Source organism: Scyliorhinus torazame, chromosome 10 (assembly GCF_047496885.1).
Source record: "Scyliorhinus torazame isolate Kashiwa2021f chromosome 10, sScyTor2.1, whole genome shotgun sequence".
Taxonomy (NCBI): Eukaryota; Metazoa; Chordata; class Chondrichthyes; order Carcharhiniformes; family Scyliorhinidae; genus Scyliorhinus; species Scyliorhinus torazame.
In genome coordinates, this window is record NC_092716.1 from 79,587,994 (window position 1) to 79,608,275 (window position 20,282).

A 20,282-nucleotide genomic window follows, 5' to 3' on the forward strand; every position below is an offset into this window, starting at 1 on the left:
CAATTGATGGAAGTAGGTCGGGCGTGATATTCAATGCATTGTTCATCATAAGACCATAAGATCATAAGACATAGGAGCAGAATTTGGCCACTCGGCCCATCGGGTCTGCTCCGCTATTCAATCATGGCTGATATTTTTCTCATCCCCATTCTCCTGCATTCTCCCCATAACCCTAAATCCCCTTATTAATCAAGAAGCTACCTATCTCTGTCTTAAAGACACTCGGTGATTTGGCCTCCACAGCTTTCTGCGGCCAAGAGTTCAACAGATTTACCACCATCTGGCTGAAGAAATTCCTCCTCATCTCTGTTTTAAAGGATTGTCCCTTTAGCCTGAGATTGTGTCCTCTAGTTCTAGTTTCTCCTACAAGTGGAAACATCCTCTCCATGTCCACTCTATCCAGGCCTTGCAATATCCTGTAAGCTTCAATAAGATCCCCCCTCATCCTTCTAAACTCTGATGAGTACAGACCCAGAGTCCTCAACGGCTCCTCATTTGGCAAGCTCTTCATCCCAAGGATCATTCTTGTGAACCTCCTCTGGAGGTTTACCTCCAGCGCATGTAGGTTTACCTTGTGTGGTGTTCGGATCTCAAAGTAGGGTAGAAAGTCCGTATACCAACTCATTTGTGAATGAATGGGTGCTACAATAAAGGTTGAGAAGAAAATTACAAATACAAATTGCAAAGCAGGAAGATTGACTGTAAGTCAAAGGAGTCATGGGGTTTAGGTTGGCGTGGCATATCCAGTAACTGCAGGGTCAGCATTGTGAAGAATGGAAAGTTGTTCTGGCAGCCACTCACTGGTCATGGTGAACTGCACTGCACCCACGTGCATTTGCTTGTTCCTCGGTCACCAATTGTAGCCATTTCCTGCAATCCTTCCTGCCTCATGCCCAACACAGTTGAGTTCACAACAATTTGGTATGGCAGCTGGAAACCAGGCACTCAATCATCAGGTTGGATGATGAGGAAGGTGTTTCTTACAACAACAGAATCAAATCCCTATTACCTTCACCATAATGGAACGATGCCCACAGTGAAAGTGGTTGATAGTACCATCGAGATTGATCTGCTCATGAAACAATAATGAGAAGTCCATCGCCTATCTTTAAACATGTGGCAGCCGTGGTGCCACCTGAATTTTCCCAAGGAGGCTCCTCGCTTTCAATATGATGTCTGATGTTAGGAGGGGACTGGTAGTCAGTTATTATGAGCTGGGTCTTATAGTCCCTGTTATTACTCTCTTTGATTTTGTGAGGGAAGTGTTCAAGGGGAATATTCCCAAAACGGGCTGCAGTTAATGTCAAGCTACACAATCTTTGCAAATTAGCTGCCCAAATTGAACCTGAGTAAAGCAAACTTTCCACTTGAACTTCAGAGCTACTCTGGTGATAATCTACAATCTAGAGCTGTTCTTTGATATCCTGGCTTTGTGACATGAGCTAGACAATCTCCACACCTGGGGCGTCATTCTCCGCCGGCGGGAGTCTCCGTTTTGCCGGCGCCCGGGGGTTTCCCGATGGAAAACCCCATTGACCTGCCGGTGTTACGGAGACTCCCGCCGGCCGGTCGGGGCAGAAATGTGGCGGGGCGGGTAGGAGAATTTCGCCCAAGAAGCTGCCAAACTCTGTGAAATGTTGGCATGATTAAAATGGGAACATGGAAATACAATCTTTGAGATACTAGGATTAAGACTTCACCTTTCAAAATAATCACTGACGGTTGACAGGGTTTGTTTCAATTTGTCCTCAATCATACTGGTGTCTCTTGAAGTCAGGCAGATGTCATCAACATGCTTGAATAATCTGGAGATAATTGGAGATAGATTATTCGTTTGGCCTCTACATAAACATTGCCACATTACACATCGGCGTGCTTCCATGCTTTCCACAAAGATTATAATTTAGCATCTGATAGCCACCTGACAAGGAAGGAAGGAGCTCACATTTTTTTCTTAGAGATCAATATTATTGACTTCAAGACACAAGTTCTCTATTCCTGAGCAATTTGCAGCTGTCAGTCCCCCAATGTTGAATTGATGGATGAAGAGCACTCCAGTAGCAGTGTCACCAAGATCATGGTTGCCCAGATTTGGTTTGTTGCTTCCTGCTTTGCTTTCCTCTGAAGAGTAATCATAGAAATACTATGAGAAAATAGCAGCATGGTGCCCCATCTGCCAAGCTGCCAATCTCACCCACACTCCCACAGAAACATGCCAAGTGGGCAGCCATCCAGAAATGTCCTTTTGACATTCTTCTTTATAGTAAGTCTGACCAGGGAAGTCATAGAGTCATTCACAACTGAAGAAAGCCACTCAGCCCATTGAATATGTGATTGTTCCTTGTGAAGCAATCCAGTCGGTCCCACTGCCAATCCTTGTATCCCTGCAAGTTTATTTCCCGCAAGTGACTCCCCAATTTCCATTTCAAACCCCATTGATTGTTTCCGCTTCCATCACCCTCATTGGCAGTGAGTTCCAGGCCGTCACAACATGTTGTGAAAAATAAAATGTTTGTCCTCACTTCCTGTTGCGGTGATGCGGAGCTAAGCCGCACGTGGCTACAGGGATGGTGCAGGCGGGAGGGATTCAGATTTCTGGATAACTGGGGCTCTTTCTGGGGAAGGTGGGACCTCTACAGACAGGATGGTCTACATCTGAACCTGAGGGGCACAAATATCCTGGGGGGGAGATTTGTTAGTGCTCTTTGGGGGGGTTTAAACTAATGCAGCAGGGGCATGGGAACCTGGATTGTAGTTTTATGGTAAGGGAGAATGAGAATATAGAGGTCAGGAGCACAGATTTGACGTCGCAGGAGGGGGCCAGTGTTCAGGTAGGTGGTTTGAAGTGTGTCTACTTCAATGCCAGGAGTATACGAAACAAGGTAGGGGAACTGGCAGCATGGGTTGGTACCTGGGACTTCGATGTTGTGGCCATTTCGGAGACATGGATAGAGCAGGGACAGGAATGGATGTTGCAGGTTCCGGGGTTTAGGTGTTTTAGTAAGCTCAGAGAAGGAGGCAAAAGAGGGGGAGGTGTGGCGCTGCTAGTCAAGAGCAGTATTACGGTGGCGGAGAGGATGCTAGATGGGGACTCTTCTTCCGAGGTAGTATGGGCTGAAGTTAGAAACAGGAAAGGAGAGGTCACCCTGTTGGGAGTTTTTTATAGGCCTCCTAATAGTTCTAGGGATGTAGAGGAAAGGATGGCGAAGGTGATTCTGGATATGAGCGAAAGTAACAGGGTAGTTATTATGGGAGACTTTAACTTTCCAAATATTGACTGGAAAAGATATAGTTCGAGTACAATAGATGAGTCGTTTTTTGTACAGTGTGTGCAGGAGGGTTTCCTGAAACAATATGTTGACAGGCCAACAAGAGGCGAGGCCACGTTGGATTTGGTTTTGGGTAATGAACCAGGCCAGGTGTTGGATTTGGAGGTAGGAGAGCACTTTGGGGACAGTGACCACAATTCGGTGACGTTTACGTTAATGATGGAAAGGGATAAGTAAACACCGCAGGGCAAGAGTTATAGCTGGGGGAAGGGCAATTATGATGCCATTAGACGTGACTTGGGGGGGATAAGGTGGAGAAGTAGGCTGCAAGTGTTGGGCACACTGGATAAGTGGGGCTTGTTCAAGGATCAGCTACTGCGTGTTCTTGATAAGTATGTACCGGTCAGACAGGGAGGAAGGCGTCGAGCGAGGGAACCGTGGTTTACCAAGGAAGTGGAATCTCTTGTTAAGAGGAAGAAGGAGGCCTATGTGAAGATGAAGTGTGAAGTTTCGGTTGGGGCGATGGATAGTTACAAGGTAGCGAGGAAGGATCTAAAGAGAGAGCTAAGACGAGCAAGGAGGGGACATGAGAAGTATTTGGCAGGAAGGATCAAGGAAAACCCAAAAGCTTTCTATAGGTATGTGAGGAATAAGCGAATGACTAGGGAAAGAGTAGGACCAGTCAAGGACAGGGATGGGAAATTGTGTGTGGAGTCTGAAGAGATAGGCGAGATACTAAATGAATATTTTTCGTCAGTATTCACTCAGGAAAAAGATAATGTTGTGGAGGAGAATGCTGAGCCCCAGGCGAATAGAATAGATGGCATTGAGGTACATAGGGAAGAGGTGTTGGCAATTCTGGACAGGCTGAAAATAGATAAGTCCCCGGGACCTGATGGGATTTATCCTAGGATTCTCTGGGAGGCCAGGGAAGAGATTGCTGGACCTTTGGCTTTGATTTTTATGTCATCATTGGCTACAGGAATAGTGCCAGAGGACTGGAGGACAGCAAATGTGGTCCCTTTGTTCAAAAAGGGGAGCAGAGACAACCCCGGCAACTATAGACCGGTGAGCCTCACGTCTGTAGTGGGTAAAGTCTTGGAGGGCATTATAAGAGACAAGATTTATAATCATCTAGATAGGAATAATATGATCAGGGATAGTCAGCATGGCTTTGTGAAGGGTAGGTCATGCCTCACAAACCTTATTGAGTTCTTTGAGAAGGTGACTGAACAGGTAGACGAGGGTAGAGCAGTTGATGTGGTGTATATGGATTTCAGCAAAGCGTTTGATAAGGTTCCCCACGGTAGGCTATTGCAAAAAATATGGAGGCTGGGGATTGAGGGGGATTTAGAGATGTGGATCAGAAATTGGCTAGCTGAAAGAAGACAGAGGGTGGTGTTTGATGGGAAATGTTCAGAATGGAGTACAGTCACAAGTGGAGTACCACAAGGATCTGTTCTGGGGCCGTTGCTGTTTGTCATTTTTATCAATGACCTAGAGGAAGGTGCAGAAGGGTGGGTGAGTAAATTTGCAGACGATACTAAAGTCGGTGGTGTTGTCGATAGTGTGGAAGGATGTAGCAGGTTACAGAGAGATATAGATAAGCTGCAGAGCTGGGCTGAGAGGTGGCAAATGGAGTTTAATGTAGAGAAGTGTGAGGTGATTCACTTTGGAAGGAATAACAGGAATGCGGAATATTTGGCTAATGGTAAAGTTCTTGAAAGTGTGGATGAGCAGAGGGATCTAGGTGTCCATGTACATAGATCCCTGAAAGTTGCCACCCAGGTTGATAGGGTTGTGAAGAAGGCCTATGGAGTGTTGGCCTTTATTGGTAGAGGGATTGAGTTCCGGAGTCGGGAGGTCATGTTGCAGCTGTACAGAACTCTGGTACGGCCGCATTTGGAGTATTGCGTACAGTTCTGGTCACCGCATTATAGGAAGGACGTGGAGGCTTTGGAGCGGGTGCAGAGGAGATTTACCAGGATGTTGCCTGGTATGGAGGGAAAATTTTATGAGGAAAGGCTGATGGACTTGAGGTTGTTTTCGTTGGAGAGAAGAAGGTTAAGAGGAGACTTAATAGAGGCATACAAAATGATCAGGGGGTTGGATAGGGTGGACAGTGAGAGCCTTCTCCCGCGGATGGATATGGCTGGCACGAGGGGACATAACTTTAAACTGAGGGGTAATAGATATAGGACAGAGGTCAGAGGTAGGTTCTTTACGCAAAGAGTAGTGAGGCCGTGGAATGCCCTACCTGCTACAGTAGTGAACTCGCCAACATTGAAGGCATTTAAAAGTTTATTGGATAAACATATGGATGATAATGGCATAGTGTAGGTTAGATGGCTTTTGTTTCGGTGCAACATCGTGGGCCGAAGGGCCTGTACTGCGCTGTATCGTTCTATGTTCTATGTTCTATGTTGCCACTCTCGCTAGCGGGCAGGGTATAGTCGATTAAAATGGTGGTCCTCCCGAGGTTTCTTTTTGTAATCCAATGCCTCCCAATTGTGATTACCAAGGCCTTTTTTAAGAGGGTAAGCAGGAGCATTATGGGATTTTTGTGGGCGAGCAAGACCCCGAGGGTAAGGAGGGGGTTTCTGGAGCGTAGTAGAGATAGAGGAGGGTTGGCGTTGCTGAATCTGGGTGGCTACTACTGGGCAGCCAAAGTGGAAGGATGGACGGGGGGTTTCAGAGCTGGTATCGGGCAGGGATTAGAAGAATGGGGGACCTGTTCATCGATGGGGCGTTTGCTAGCTTAGGGGCGCTGGAGAAGAAATTTGGACTACCCCCGGGAAATGCCTTCAGGTACATGCAGGTACATGCAAGTGAGGGCGTTTGTGAGGCGGCAGGTGAGGGAATTCCCGCTGCTCTTGGCACAGGGGATTCAAGACAGGGTGATTTCGGGCGTATGGGTCGGAGAGGGCAAGGTGTCGGCGATATACCAGGAGATGAAAGAAGAGGGGGAGGCTTTGGTAGAGGAGCTGAAGGGTAAATGGGAAGAGGAGCTGGGGGAGGAGATTGAGGAGGGTCTATGGGCTGATGCCCTAAGTAGGGTTAATTCCTCTTCCTCGTGTGCCAGGCTTAGCCTGATACAATTTAAGGTTGTTCACAGAGCGCATATGACGGGGGCGAGGCTGAGTAGATTCTTTGGGGTGGAGGACAGATGTGGGAGGTGCTCAAGAAGCCCGGTGAACCATGTCCATATGTTTTGGTCATGCCCGGCACTGGATGGGTTCTGGAGGGGAGTTGCGAGAACAGTAGCTAAGGTGGTGAAAGTCCAGGTCAAGCCAAGCTGGGGGCTAGCACTATTTGGAGTAGCGGACGAGCCGCGTGTGCAGGAGGCGAAAGAGGCCGGCATTCTGGCCTTTGCGTCCCTGGTAGCCCGGCGAAGGATCTTGTTAGTGTGGAAAGATGCAAAGCCCCCCAGTGTGGAAGCCTGGATAAATGATATGGCAGGGTTTCTCAGGTTGGAAAGGATAAAGTTTGCCCTGAGAGGATCTGTGCAGGGGTTCTCCATGCGGTGGCAACCGTTCCTAGACTATCTCGCAGAGCGTTAGATGGAGTTCGGTCGACAGCATCAGCAACCCGGGGGTGGGGGGGGGGGGAGGAGGATGGGGGAGGGGGGGAGGGGTGTGGGGTGGAGGGGGGTGGTGAGGGGAGGGGGGGAGGGTGTGGGGGGAGGGGGGAGGGGTGTGGGGGGGAGGGGGGTGGTGAGGGGAGGGGGGGAGGGTGTGGGGGGAGGGGAGGGGGGGAGGAGGGGAGGGGGGGAAGAGGAGGGGAGGAGAGGAGGGGGGGACATCTCTTTCTGGGGGGGGGGGAAGAGGGAGGGATAGGGAAGGGGGGTTCCTCGGGGGGGCATCTGAGCAAGAAAAACATAAACGATCCGGAAAACTGATATGTACGGGAGGAATCCAATGTACAAAGTTCTGTATCATATTGATTTGCCACGTTTATGTCTTGCTATGCAAGTTTTTTCGTCTTTTTTGTTACGGGGGGGGCGGGGGGGGGGGGGGGGGGGTTGTTTATATGGTTGAAAATTCTGTTAAAAATTCTTAATAAACATATTTTCTTTTTAAAAAATGTTTGTCCTCACTTTCCCCCTGCATCTCGTGCCCAAATGATGCAGTCTTAACTAAAGGATGCTCCAGACTCTGAAAAGAGTTCAACGTGTTCATTGAACTATTAACACAGTTCTCAAATGAGTTCGGCTCTCTGCCAATCTAACTGTAGTAACTCAGTCTAACTGTACCAGCTTGCTCTAAGCCACGTGCTGGGGTGTGATGCTGCTGATTAACCCTGTCTAACTCTCTCGATGTCTGTCTGTGGAAAGAGGCCGGGTGTGAGTGCCTCATCGCTTTTATAGTGTTTATGTCATGCCCCCTTGTGGTGATTCCACCTCTGAGTGTCCTGCCTGCCCATTGGTTGTGTCCTATTCTGAATGTTCATTGGTTGCATGTTTGCATGTCATGACATCTCCCCTTTTTTTTTAGATGTATATACATGTGAATGTGTCTGTCTAATGTGACTGACTGAGGAATACAGAACAGAACAAACAAAACAAATGCTTATAAGTCCAGTCTCTGAGGCTTGCGCCTGATCCTCGTCAACCGCCGGAAAGGTGGTGGAGGGGATGACGGTGTCTTGACAGGCGACTGGGAGGCACGACTGGTGGCCTCCTGGTTCAAGGTGTCTGGAGGTGGCAATTCGACGTGTGGAAATGGAGGGGAAAGTGGTTGTGGGCAAGCAACTTTTCGCAGTGCCCTTCGATTCCTTCGCACAATGGAGCCATCAGCCGTACATATGACATAGGATCTGGGCACGGCCTGTCGCACAACGACAGCCAGAGCAGACCACCCACCATCCGGTATCTTGATCCTGACCATGTCTGCCGGGGATAGCACGTCCAGATCGGTGGCATGTGCATCATAGCCCTGCTTCTGGCTGTCGCCAAGCTGCTGCATCTTCTGCAGCACCGGGACGTGATCATGGTTGGGCAGGTGTATGGCTGGAAGCGCCGTCCGCAGGTCCCCATTCATCAGGAGCTGAGCTGGTGACATGCCAATGGACAAGAGAGTCGCCCGGTACGCAAGCAGTGCAAGGTGAATGTCGGAAGCAGAGTCCGAGGCCTTGTGGATGAGCTGCTTAACGATGTGCACCCCTTTTCCGACTTTGCCATTGGACTGCAGATAGTGCGGACTGGAGGCGACATGCCTGAAATTGTAGCTCTTGGCAAACGTGGACCATTCTCGACTGTGGAAGCACGGGCCATTGACGCTCATAGAATCATCGGATTTACAGTGCAGAAGAAGGCCATTCGACCCTTCAAGTCTGCACTGGCTCTTTGAAAGAGCACCCTACCCAAGCCCACACCTCCACCTTATCCCCATAACCCAGTAACCCCACCCAATACTAAGGGCAATTTTGGACACTAAGGGCAATTTATCATGGCCAATCCACCTAACCTGCACATCTTTGGACTGTGGGAGGAAACCGGAGCACCTGGAGGAAACCCACGCACACACAGGGAGAACGTGCAGACTCTGACGGTGTTCGGGATGCCATGCCGTGAGAATGTCCCTTTACACGCTTTGATGACGGTCCGTGAGGTGAGGTCTGGCAGCTTCAGCACCTCCTCAGGATAGTTTGAAAAGTAATCGATGATTAAGATATAGTCGCGACCATTCGCGTAGAATAGGTCAATGCCAACCTTGGACCACGGAGAGGTCTCTAGGTTATGTGGTTGGAGCGTCTCCTTGCTCTGCGCTGGTCGGAACCTCTGACAGGTTTCGCAGTTCAGGACCATGTCCGTGATGTCCTGGTTGATGCCGGGCCAATAGACAGCTTGCCGGGGCCTGCGTCTGCTCTTTTCTACGCCCAGGTGTCTCTCATGAATCTGCCGCAGCACCATGCTCTGGAGACGTAGCGGGATAACTATCCTGACCAGCTTGAGCAGGATGCTGTCGATCAGCATCAGGTCGTCCTTGACGTTGTAGAATTGAGGGCATTGCCCTTTCTGCCAACCAATGCTGAGGTTGTGGATGACTCGCTGCAACAGGGGGTCTTTGGCCGTCTCTTCTTGGATGACAACGATCTTCTCATCTGTTCCCGGGAGAGTGCTTGCACACAGTTGTACCTGCAATTCAATGTGCTCGATGATCTCCAGTGGTTCACTGGGTGAGTTGACGGAGCAGGACAATGCATCGGCGATGATGAGCTCCTTGCCAGGGGTGTACACCAAATTGAAATCATACTTCCGGAGTTTGAGCAGAATTCTCTGCAAACGAGGCGTCATGTCTGTCGTGTTAAGCACACTGAGATAACACGGGCTGCAACTGGATGCAGCTTTAACTGAAAGATATTCCAGATCTTGAAGTTAGTTCAATTTGATTTATTGAACCTGTCACACAGTTAGCACAGTTCTCTGTGAGTTCGACTCTGCTAACCTAAGAGTGATTACTCTGTCTGACTGAACCAGACTAGCTTTTAGCCACGTGCCGTAGGTGTTATGTGATATATACACCTGACTCACTCTGTAGATGTCCCCAGTGGAAAGAGGCAGAGTGTGAGTGCCTCGTGCCTCCAAAAATGATTTGGTCTCTGATCATGAAGTCAGCCATATCACCAAAGTTGCAGGACAGCGCCAGTAGACGGAGATTAGTTAAGAAGGAGTTAAAAGATTCATCTTTTCCTTGTTGGCGTTGTTTGAATATATGGCACTCGAAGATTTCATTGGTGTCCACTTCACAATGACTATCAAACTTGTCCAGGATGGTCTGAAACTTTGTCTTGTCCTGGCCTTCGGTGAAGTTAAAGGGTTGAAGAGTTGGATGGCTTGATCCCCCGCAGTTCCGAGGAGAAGCACGATCTTATTGTATCAGACGCACCCTCGAGGTCTGAGGTTTCGATGTGCAGCAGAAACCTTTGCTTGAAAGTCCGCCAGTTGGCACTGAGATTGCCAGAGGTCTGCAGCTGTTGAGGAGCCTGGATCTTCTCCATGGTGCCGGGATACATTTGCTGGTCGTCACGGAACAGATTGAGGTAAACCACCTAGGGATAGCAGTCTTCTGGTACCATATCGTGTTAAGCACACTGAGATAACACGGGCTGCAACTGGATGCAGCTTTAACTGAAAGATACTCCAGACCTTGACGTTAGTTCAATTTCAATGGCACAGTTCTCTGTGAGTTCGACTCTCTGCTAACCTAAGTGTGATTACTCTGTCTGACTGAACCAGACTAGCTCTTCGCCACGTGCTGTAGGTGTTATGTGATATGTACAACCTAACTCACCCTGTAGATGTCCCCAGTGGAAAGAGGCGGAGTGTGAGTGCCTCGTGCCTTTTATAGTGGGAAACCACCCCCAAGTGTTCTGCCTGCTGATTGGTTATGTCCTGTTCTGTGTGTTCATTAGCTGCCTGTCTGTATCTCATTATGTGCATGTCTGCATATCATGATAATGTCGTTCTGGTCCTTTTGGATGATGTGGACCTAGGCCTATGATCCGTTTCAACAGTAAAAGTTGGAAAGCCATGGATAATCATGAAATTTGAGGATGCCGGTGAGAAGACCTAAACATTCCTTCTCAATCTGCGCATATCTGGTCTCATTGGGTGTCATTGCCCGTGACGCGTATGCTACTGATACCCAGGATGACGTGTCGTCTTTTTGAAGCAACACTGCCCCAATGCCATCCTGACTCGCATCGGTGGATATCTTGGTCTCTCGGTCTGGGTCAAAGAATGCAAGGACGGGTGCAGTGGTGAGCTTGGCTTTCAGCTCCAGCCACTCTGTTCAGTGCTCTGTCTCCCACTCAAAGGCGGTTGATTTTTTTCACCAGGTTGCGTAGGGCCGTGGTGTGTGTGGCCAAATTCGGGATGAACTTGCCAAGGAAATTGACCATTCCCAGGAAGCGCAGTACTGCCTTCTTGTCCTCGGGGACTTTCATTGCTTCGATGGCTTTAATTTTGTCTGTGTCCGGCGCACACCGTGTCGCGAAATCTGATCATCCAAGAACTTCAGCGTGGATGTCCCAAAACAGCACTTGGACCTGTTTAGCTTGAAGGCTTGTTCATGTATGCGTCAAAATACTTTCTTGAGTCGCGACACATGTTCCTCTGGGGCTGTGGACCAGATTATGATATCGTCAACATAGACACAAACTCCTTCTATTCCCTCCATCATCTGTTCCATGATGCGATGGAAAATCTCTGATGCCGAGATGATGCCAAATGGCATTCGGTTGTAGCAGAATCTGCCAAAAGGCGTGTTGAAGCTGCAGAGCCTTCTGCTGGATTCTTCAAGTTGGATTTGCCAAAATCCTTGGGATGCGTCCAGTTATGTGAAGAAGCGCGCGTGTGCCACCTCACTCGTGATTTCTTCCCTCTTTGGGATGGGGTAATGATGTTCCCGCATAATGTCTTTGTTTAGATCCTTGGGGTCAATGCAGATGCGTAGGTCCCCCAAAGGCTTCTTTACGCACACCATCGATCTGACCCAGTCGGTTGGTTCAGTGACCTTGGAGATGATGCCTTTTTGTTGTAGACTCATGAGCTCTGCCTTCAGGTGCTCTCTCAGTGGAGCAGGGACACATCGTGGTGCGTGGACAACTGGCTTGGCATCAGGCTGCAGTAGGATCTTGTACTCATACGGCAGCGTGCCCATCCCGCTGGCCTGAAGATCCGAATGGGACGGCATTGTCGTGTAGACCCTTTGAATGAGGTTCAGTTGCTTGCAGGCGTGCGCACCTAGCCATCTGGTTTAACAATCTCGAAGCGTAAGCTTGCTTGTGTGTGTCGGCGGGACACCTGCAGATGGCAGGACCCCAGTGCCTTGATTGCGTTTCCATTGTTGTCCAGGAGTTTGCAGGCAGCTGGAAGGATTGTGGGGGGTTTCTTGATTCTCTTGAAGTCACCTGCGAAATCAGTTTGGCGGAGGCACCTGTGTCTAGTTTGAACTGGATGGGGCCATGGTTGACCTTCATCACTGCATGCCATTCGTCCTCGGAATCCACGGCCAGGATTGATTGGACTCGCGATGTGTCCGGTGTGGCATATTCGCACTTCGTAATAATGCCCACTCGGTAAGCGTTGTCCAGGTATTCATCATCTGGATCCGTCGCACTGCCTGGATCAGAGTCATGCATTGGGTGTTGCACACGTCTGATGCGCCTCTGTCGGAATTGGGAGCGCTGGCTCCTGACTGGTGGTGCAGATCTGCACAGGGCTGCAGAGTGGTTTGGTTTCCCACAGTTTAAACAGCGCTTGCCTCTTGCAGGGCAGTTTTTTTTTTAAATGGGCGATGCCGCAGTTCGCACACGTCATGATGTTCAGTGCGTCGTTGCGCATGCGCAGTGCGGTTCATAGACGCTACAATCATAGACGTTACAGTGCAGAAGGAGGCCATTCAGCCCATCGAGTCTGCACGAGCTCTTGCAAAGAGCACCCTACACAAGCCCACACCTCCACCCTATCCCCATAACCCCATAACCCAGTAACCCCACCCAACACTAAGGGCAATCTTGGACACTAAGGGCAATTTAGCATGGCCAATCCACCTAACCTGCACATCTTTGGACTGTGGGAGGAAACCGGAGCAGCCGGAGGAAACCCACGCACACACGGGGAGAACATGTAGACTCCGCACAGACAGTGACCAAAGCCAGGAATCAAGCCTGAGACCCTGGAGCTGTGAAGCAATCATGCTAACCACTATGCTACCGTGCTACGGTTCTCGGACATCTGCACCTGCGCAGTGCGGTTTTTGGCCGGTTGGTGTTCCCGATCGCATTGCGCATGCGTCGGGCCCCGGGAAGAGCGGAATGGCTGCTTTCGTCAATGTGGAGGCGCTGCATCCGGGAGATGGCCTGAACACTCTCCACCTCGTGGGAGGCTTGTTTTTCACTTTCTGCCGTTTTGTACTGTGAATAGCGATTTTTAGAGTGCTCATGCACAGTACACGTTTCAACCGCGACTGGCAGGGTCATGGGCTTGATTTTCACTAATTGCTCTCGCAGAGGATCAGAGTGGACTCCAAAAACGATTTGGTCTCTGATCATGGAGTCAGTGATATCACCGAAGTTGCAGGATCGCGCTAGCAGTCTAAGGTTAGTTAGATAGGAGGTGAAGGATTCGTCTTTTCCTTGTATCCTCTGCTTGAAGATGTTGCGCTCGAAGATTTCGTTGGTGTCCACCTCGCAGTGGCTGTCGAATTTGTCCAGGATGGTTTGGTACTTTGTTTTGTCCTGCCCTTCGGAAAAGTGAAAGGAGTTGAAGATCTCTATCGCATGGTCACCCGCAGTGGTGAGTAGAAGAGCTATCTTCCACGCATCGGTCACGCCATTGAGGTCGGATGCTTCCACGTATAGTTGAAATTTCTGCTTGAATGATCGCCAGTTGGCACTAAGATTGCCGGTGGTCCTGAGCTGATGAGGAGCCTGAATCTTGTCCATTGTGCCTGTATTCAGTAGCTGGTTGTCACGGATCTTGCCGAGTTAAACTAAATAGATTGAACAGGCACTCCTGGTATCATGTTGTGTTATGTTGCTTCGGATAACACTGGCTGCTACTTGATGCAGTCTTAACTAAAGGATGCTCCAGACTCTGTGATGAGTTCAACGTGTTTATTGAACTATTAACACAGTTCTCAAATGAGTTTGACTCTCTGCTAATCTAACTGTAGTAACTCAGTCTAACTCTAGTTTGCTCTAAGCCCCGTGCTGGGGTGTGATGCTGCTGATCAACCCTGTCTAACTCTCTAGATGTCTGTCTGTGGAAAGAGGCAGGGTGTGAGTGCCTCATCCCTTTCATAGTGTTTATGTCATGCCCCCTTGTGGTGATGCCACCTCTGAGTGTCCTGACTGCCCATTGGTCCTATTCTGAATGTTCATTGGTTGCATGTTTGCATATCATGATAGGAGGGGTCTTTGATTATACTGCCCACTTTTCCAAGGCAGCGGGAGGTGTGGATAGAGTTGATGGATGGGAGGCGGGTTTGTGTGATGGACTGGGCGGCGCAGAGAAGGGAACCCCTGAGCGGAAATATGCTTGGCGTTCCGCGCATGCAAACTCGCGCCGGCTCATATTCTTGATCATTCCTTATACATTTGAGAAACTCTCCGAAGTTTCTTGTGGTCTTGGGCCGAGCAGTTGCCATACCAGGCTGTGATGCAGCCAGATAGGATACTTTCAATGGTGCACCTGTAAATGTTGATAAGAGTCGAATTCCGGGGAGGCGCGAATCCCTCCCCGCCGCTGGCTTCCCTATTCTCCGGCACCGTATTTTGGGTGCCAACGGGATACCCGCTGCGCCGGTCAGGGTCAGTTGACAGCGGCCCCCCTGGCAATTCTCCAGGCCCGATGAGCCGAGTGGCTGACGAGTTTGGCCCAGTCCCGCCGGCGTGAATTACTCACCTCACACACGGTGGGACCTGGCAGGTAAGTGTGCGGGGGCCGTCCTGGGGGGGGGGGGGCGGTGATCCGACCCCGGGGTGTGCCCCAACGGTGGTGTGGCCCGCGATCGGGGCCTACTGATTGGCGGGCGGGCTGGTTCCGTGGGGGCCTACTTTACTCCGCGCCGGGCCCCTGTAGGGCTCCGCCATATTGCCCGAGGGCCGGCGCGGAGAAGGGAACCCCTGAGCGGAAATATGCTTGCCGTTCCGCACATGCAAACTCGCGCCGGCTCATATTCTTGATCATTCCTTATACATTTGAGAACATACATTTAAGTTGTTTTTTTTAGCTCAACTATCAGTGTGCGGAATTCTCCGCTCCGCCACTATCATGTTTCTCGGCCACGCACCATTCGCTGGTGGCGGGATTCTATCTTCCTGCTGACTATCCATAGGATTTCCCATTGTAACCACCCCATGCAGCCACAAAAGCTGCTAGTAGGGCTGCGCTGCAGGCAGGAAAATGGAATCGCAATGACCGGAGAATTCTGGCCATATTGAAACAAATAACTGTTACAAATTGCTTTTTGTTACGAGAGAGGGAGAGAGGTTGGAACATATGCCTAGGAGCAACATACCTGCTCGGTAACCCATTGAGATGTAGAACTAATAAACAAGTGTTAGCAGATACCAGCCTGTTTACTAGTCAAGCCCCATGCCTACAGACCAAGATAAAAGAATACATCTCAGAACATGTTGACAGCAGTAGTAACATCAATGAAAAAAAAAACACATTGGTGTTTCAAAGGAACCATCGAGTGATGAAACCATTGAAAGAGTTTCATAAAAAATCAGCAGGAGGAGGCACAGAGGAGAGAGGTAACAATAACCGTATCTGGTGAGCAGTCTCTGCCCTTTCCCCACCTGTTTGACAGCCTCGAAGGCCCACAGACGGGCCAGCAGTGGGAGTTATGGAAACACCATTTTCTACAGTACCGAGCAGCATCAGGCCTCCACAAAAAGGAGCAAAAGTTGCAAGTCAGTTCCTTTCCTAATATGTTACGTCCAGTGGCAGATTATGGTTTTCTAAGGCAGGGAATTGGGGCATCCCTTGCGGACTTTAAGAATGTACTCAAAGCTTTTGACTCATATTTTAAGCCACCTCAGAAATCCAGTATTGGGCAAGCGGGTTCAGTCTGTGACAGCGGCTGAATTTGGAGCGTTGAATCGGGCTATAATTCAACACAACTGCAAGACTTCACATCATTCTGGTGACTGGGTAGCCCCATGGGCGGGTAGCCCTACCCCTACAAAAGCCCACTAAATCAGGCAAAAGGGTACAAAAGAAAAGCCAGTACAGATGCCATGACCGGCCAGTAGGGGACACGGAATGATTCCACTGCAGCAAAACTGGACATTTCAACCTTTTCTGCTAATCCAACTATTTTAATTAAATCTGAAGACACTAAAGTATTTAGGACACACCTTTCATCCACAATATGGAAACTAATGAAAAAGACAAAATTACAGAGTTCTTGGGTGAATTAGATAATCTTACTCCAGACTATTGATCAGCTTCTGTCCATATTTAAGTCTTTGATACTGCTTTAAAGATTGGTACTGGAGCGGCTGATAACCTTGACTGAGTTCAGAAGGCATCGCGTGGTGCAGTGGTTAGCACTGTTGCCTCACGGCGCCGAGGACCCAGGTTCGATCCTGGCCCTGAGTCACTGTCCATGTGGAGTTGGCACATTCTCTGCATGCCTGGGTGGGTCTCACCCCCACAACCCAAAAAGATGTGATGGGTAGGTGAATTGGCCAGCCTAAACTGCCCCTTAATTGGAAAATAAAGAATTAGGTACTCAAAGTTTTTTTAAAAAACTTTGACTGAGTTCAGCCAACGACTCCTTGTCCATCGAACATCAAGTGACAAGGTCCAGGTGGCATTGTGCTTCCAATCAAAGGCAGAATTATTGCTCCTCACAGATAAAAGGGACAAAGGGTTGTTGAATCTCTCTATGTTCTTCACATCACAATCAACAATGCAATGCAAATTGCTTATTGTCACAAGTAGACTTCAAATGAAGTTACTGTGAAAAGCCCCTAGTCGCCACATTCCAGCGCCTGTTCGGGGAGGCTGGTTCGGGAATTGAACCGTGCTGCTGGCCTGCCTTGGTAGCCAGCGATTTAGCTCTGTGCTAAACAGCCCCTATATATCCTTATTGAGTGGTGGCGATGTTGGCATACTTCTGAGAATCCATTAAAAAAACCAGATGATGCTTACCATTTGAATGTCTTTGATGCAGCAAACTTCATCCTTTTATTCTGAACCAGTGGAAATTCAGCCTCCAGAAGCCGAGGATATTCATACAATCAATAGTAAATTCCTTTCTCTCACAGAGACACCATCCATGGGTCCCTGGTCAGAGACTGAAGTTACGAATCTCTGAGTTACTCACAGAGTAACTTGGGGGAGGAGGTGGTATAGTGATGTTATGATATTGTCACTGGACTTGTATTTCAGAAAACCAGGGAATTGCTCTGGGGATCTGATTAGCTACTTCAAAATTTCAAATGTTTTGTTCTCTCTCAGGAGTTTTAAATGCGCATTTCCATTCATCTCCAAATTAACACAAAATTAAACATAATAATCGCTCCATTTTTCTAATACTGGAAAGAAGTCTCCAGGCTTTCCTGGATTTGGAATCGTTGGCATTCAGATTTTAAAAAGTAATTATCAGTCATATACAAACTGAATCAATCCCACAGTCTTATTCAAATTATCCTCCTCTCCTGCTGTTAACCAGTAGCAGGAGAAGGGAATAGCTTGTACCTAGGGATTGAGGGAGCAATTAGCTTTTAAACGTCTCTGATATGGCACTTGAACTTCCCATTATAAACTTTGTTTAATTGGATTCCCTGGAAAATACATTAGCATTTTATAAAACAATTATGCATGTAAATGTGCTTACATAACTATTTTAGGAAGCAATTTTCCCGATTAAGCATACATTCATGTAGATATTTTTGGAAGTCATGGTATATTTAGGTCTACTTTAGGAAGCAATTATTCAAACTATGCTTCAAAATATATTGGCCCGAATCTTCTGTTCTCTGGGTATTTGGAGGCTGGACATAGCACAGCTTCCAGGTTATGGCACCCCTTGGAAACCCCAACACAAGGATGTGGCAGGATTGCCCGGGAAGCTTAATGGGCAATTCCCCTGCTCCCGGGACACTCCGCAAAAGTCTTCAAGTTTGAATTAGAGGCTTTGGACAGTTTCGACTTATCACCTGGATAGTTACCCAGGAAATATTAGGCAGAAAAATACTGGTCTAACTCCTGGGTGACAATACAACCCCCTCAATCATTCACACTTAGAACTCCCATGATCCAAATTGTGACCTTACCTGACTCTCACCTCTCCCCAACCTAATTTTACCCAGATACCTGCATTCACTGACCTACCTGCACTTCTCACATCACTCACCTGCCACCTTGCCCACTTACACGTTTACCTTCGCTCCTTCGCTTTTCAAAGAAGCTTTGGGAAATTTAAACTCTTTACTTACCAGAATGTGACAGCTAGTACTATTAAGAAAAGTGGGCATAACTTGTCTTCCCCCAGCGATCCAGATCCATGAGGAAGTAGTTTCATTTCAGGTGCATTCCGCATTTCTGGAGAAGCCAGGATGGGTAGTCCCAGATAGAAATGCCAAGCTCTGGCAGGGAACAGAAAAGTAGGAGCTGAGTGGCAATCTGCTGGTGATGACCATCGCTCGGAGGATTCTCCTCAGTCTTTACAATCGTTGGGGTGCGCCGAGAATTACATTCGAACTGGCAATTGATGATGTTCCATGCTGGAAGATTCAAAGGCTAATTTAGACTTCATGTAAAAAGCCTTAAAAACAAACCTAAATTCCAGTGTATTATTCCAATGGGAAAGATTTGCTTCAGTGTTCAGTTGGTTACAAAACTTACTTTATTACACTTAAAAAACTAATACAGATAGATGTAGGGTGACATGGTGGTCGTGTGGTTAACACTGCTGTCTCACAGTGCCAGGGACCTAGGTTCAATTCCAGCCTTGGGTGACTGTGTGGAGTTTGCAATTATCCTCATGTCTGCGCGGGTTTCCTCGATGGGCCGAATGGCCTCCTTCTGCATTGTGGCGGTTCTATGTTTCATTAATTTCCCATTATTTGAATGCACCATATTTTTCTACCTGAAATTGAGACTATTTCTGGTCATTTACCTGCCAAATGGAAAGACAAATGTATAATGTAGATATATATTCACATTGAGCCCTCTGTGTCTCATCTTATTATTGATCCTTCACAGAAGCCAAGATTCCCTATGGTCAATCTCACCTCTGTCTAATGCTTATCCACACATTCAATGATTTTGAAAAGTTCAGCTCAATTAGGTTACTTTGCCCTAGTTTGTTGCAATTTGTTTTTTTTTTAAACTCTTTTTATTGGCTTTTCTCATATTTATGAACAGTTACTGTGCATACACATTACATTTATCTTGCCCGCACTAGTTTACTTTATTATACAGAAGTTTGTTTTGTCCTTCATTTCACTAATTTGATATACATTTTGTTGCCCTCTGAATTGGTCTGATCCCCCCCCCCCCCCTTCCTCCCCCCTTCATTGGCTTCAGCACCCTTCCTCTTCTCTGTGGTTTCCCTTCCTCTTCTCTTGTGGTTTCCCCACCTTCCTTCCGCCCGCCCCCACCCTCCCAAGGTTGCGCAGTCCTTTGGTTCCCCATCTATCTTTTTTTTCCCCCTCAGCTTACCCCTCGCTGCTGGCCTCGAACAGGTTTTGAAACGGGCCGACGAACTGCCCCCAAGTATCCAGGAAGCCTTCCTCTGACCCTCAGATCACGTACTTAATCTTCTCCAGGTGGAGAAATTCCGAGAGGTCAGCGAGCCAGTCTGCAGCTGTGGGTGGTGCTGCCGATCGCCAGCCGAGCAGGATTCTCCGGCATGCGATTAGGGAAGCGAAAGTAAGGGCATTGGACTACTTCCCCATGTGTAACTGGCTGCTCCAATACCCCGAAGATACCCCCCAGACTTCCCTCCCCCATACACCCCATCCTCCCTCCATACTGGGCATGGCTTCACCCTCACCCCCTCAACCTTGGACATTACCTCAGAGAAGGCTGTCCAGAACCCGGCAAGTTTGGGACATGCCCAGAACATGTGGGTGTGGTTGGCCGGGCCCCTCTGGCACCGCTCACATTTGTCCTCCGCCTCCGGGAAGAACCTGCTCATTCGGGTTCTGGTCAGGTGCACTCTGTGCACCACTTTGAGCTGCATTAGGTTTAGCCTTGCGCAGAAGGAGGTGGAGTTCACCCTGCTCAGTGCTTCGCTCCAGAGTCCTCATCCTACCTCTGTCCCCAGTTCAGCCTCCCATTTTTGTCTGGTCTCGTCCAGTGGTGTTCGAGTTCTGTCCAGTAGCTGTCCATATATTTTCCCACATAGCCCCCCTTCTCGTTGCTTGTGCCTATCAGGACCTCTAGTACATGTTTCCTGGGGCCCTGGGGCACCCTACTGTCTCTTTGCGGAGGAAGTGTTTTATTTGGAGGTGCCTCAATTCCTGTCCTTTTGCGAGTTTCCA

At 48.6% G+C, this 20,282-nt stretch overlaps 1 long non-coding RNA gene across 1 annotated transcript in view; it reads right to left on the reverse strand.

Annotated features, from left to right (window-relative positions):
* The window catches only part of LOC140430665 (uncharacterized), a 69,822-nt gene that overhangs the window by 20,420 nt on the left and 29,120 nt on the right, over positions 1 to 20,282 (reverse strand). Inside the window, exons 2-5 of the long non-coding RNA XR_011949495.1 lie at positions 18,231 to 18,518; positions 15,296 to 15,376; positions 1,701 to 1,805; positions 572 to 642 (exon numbers count right to left, since the gene is read on the reverse strand). This is a non-coding gene — a long non-coding RNA (uncharacterized lncRNA). The remainder of the gene's footprint in view (positions 1 to 571; positions 643 to 1,700; positions 1,806 to 15,295; positions 15,377 to 18,230; positions 18,519 to 20,282) is intronic.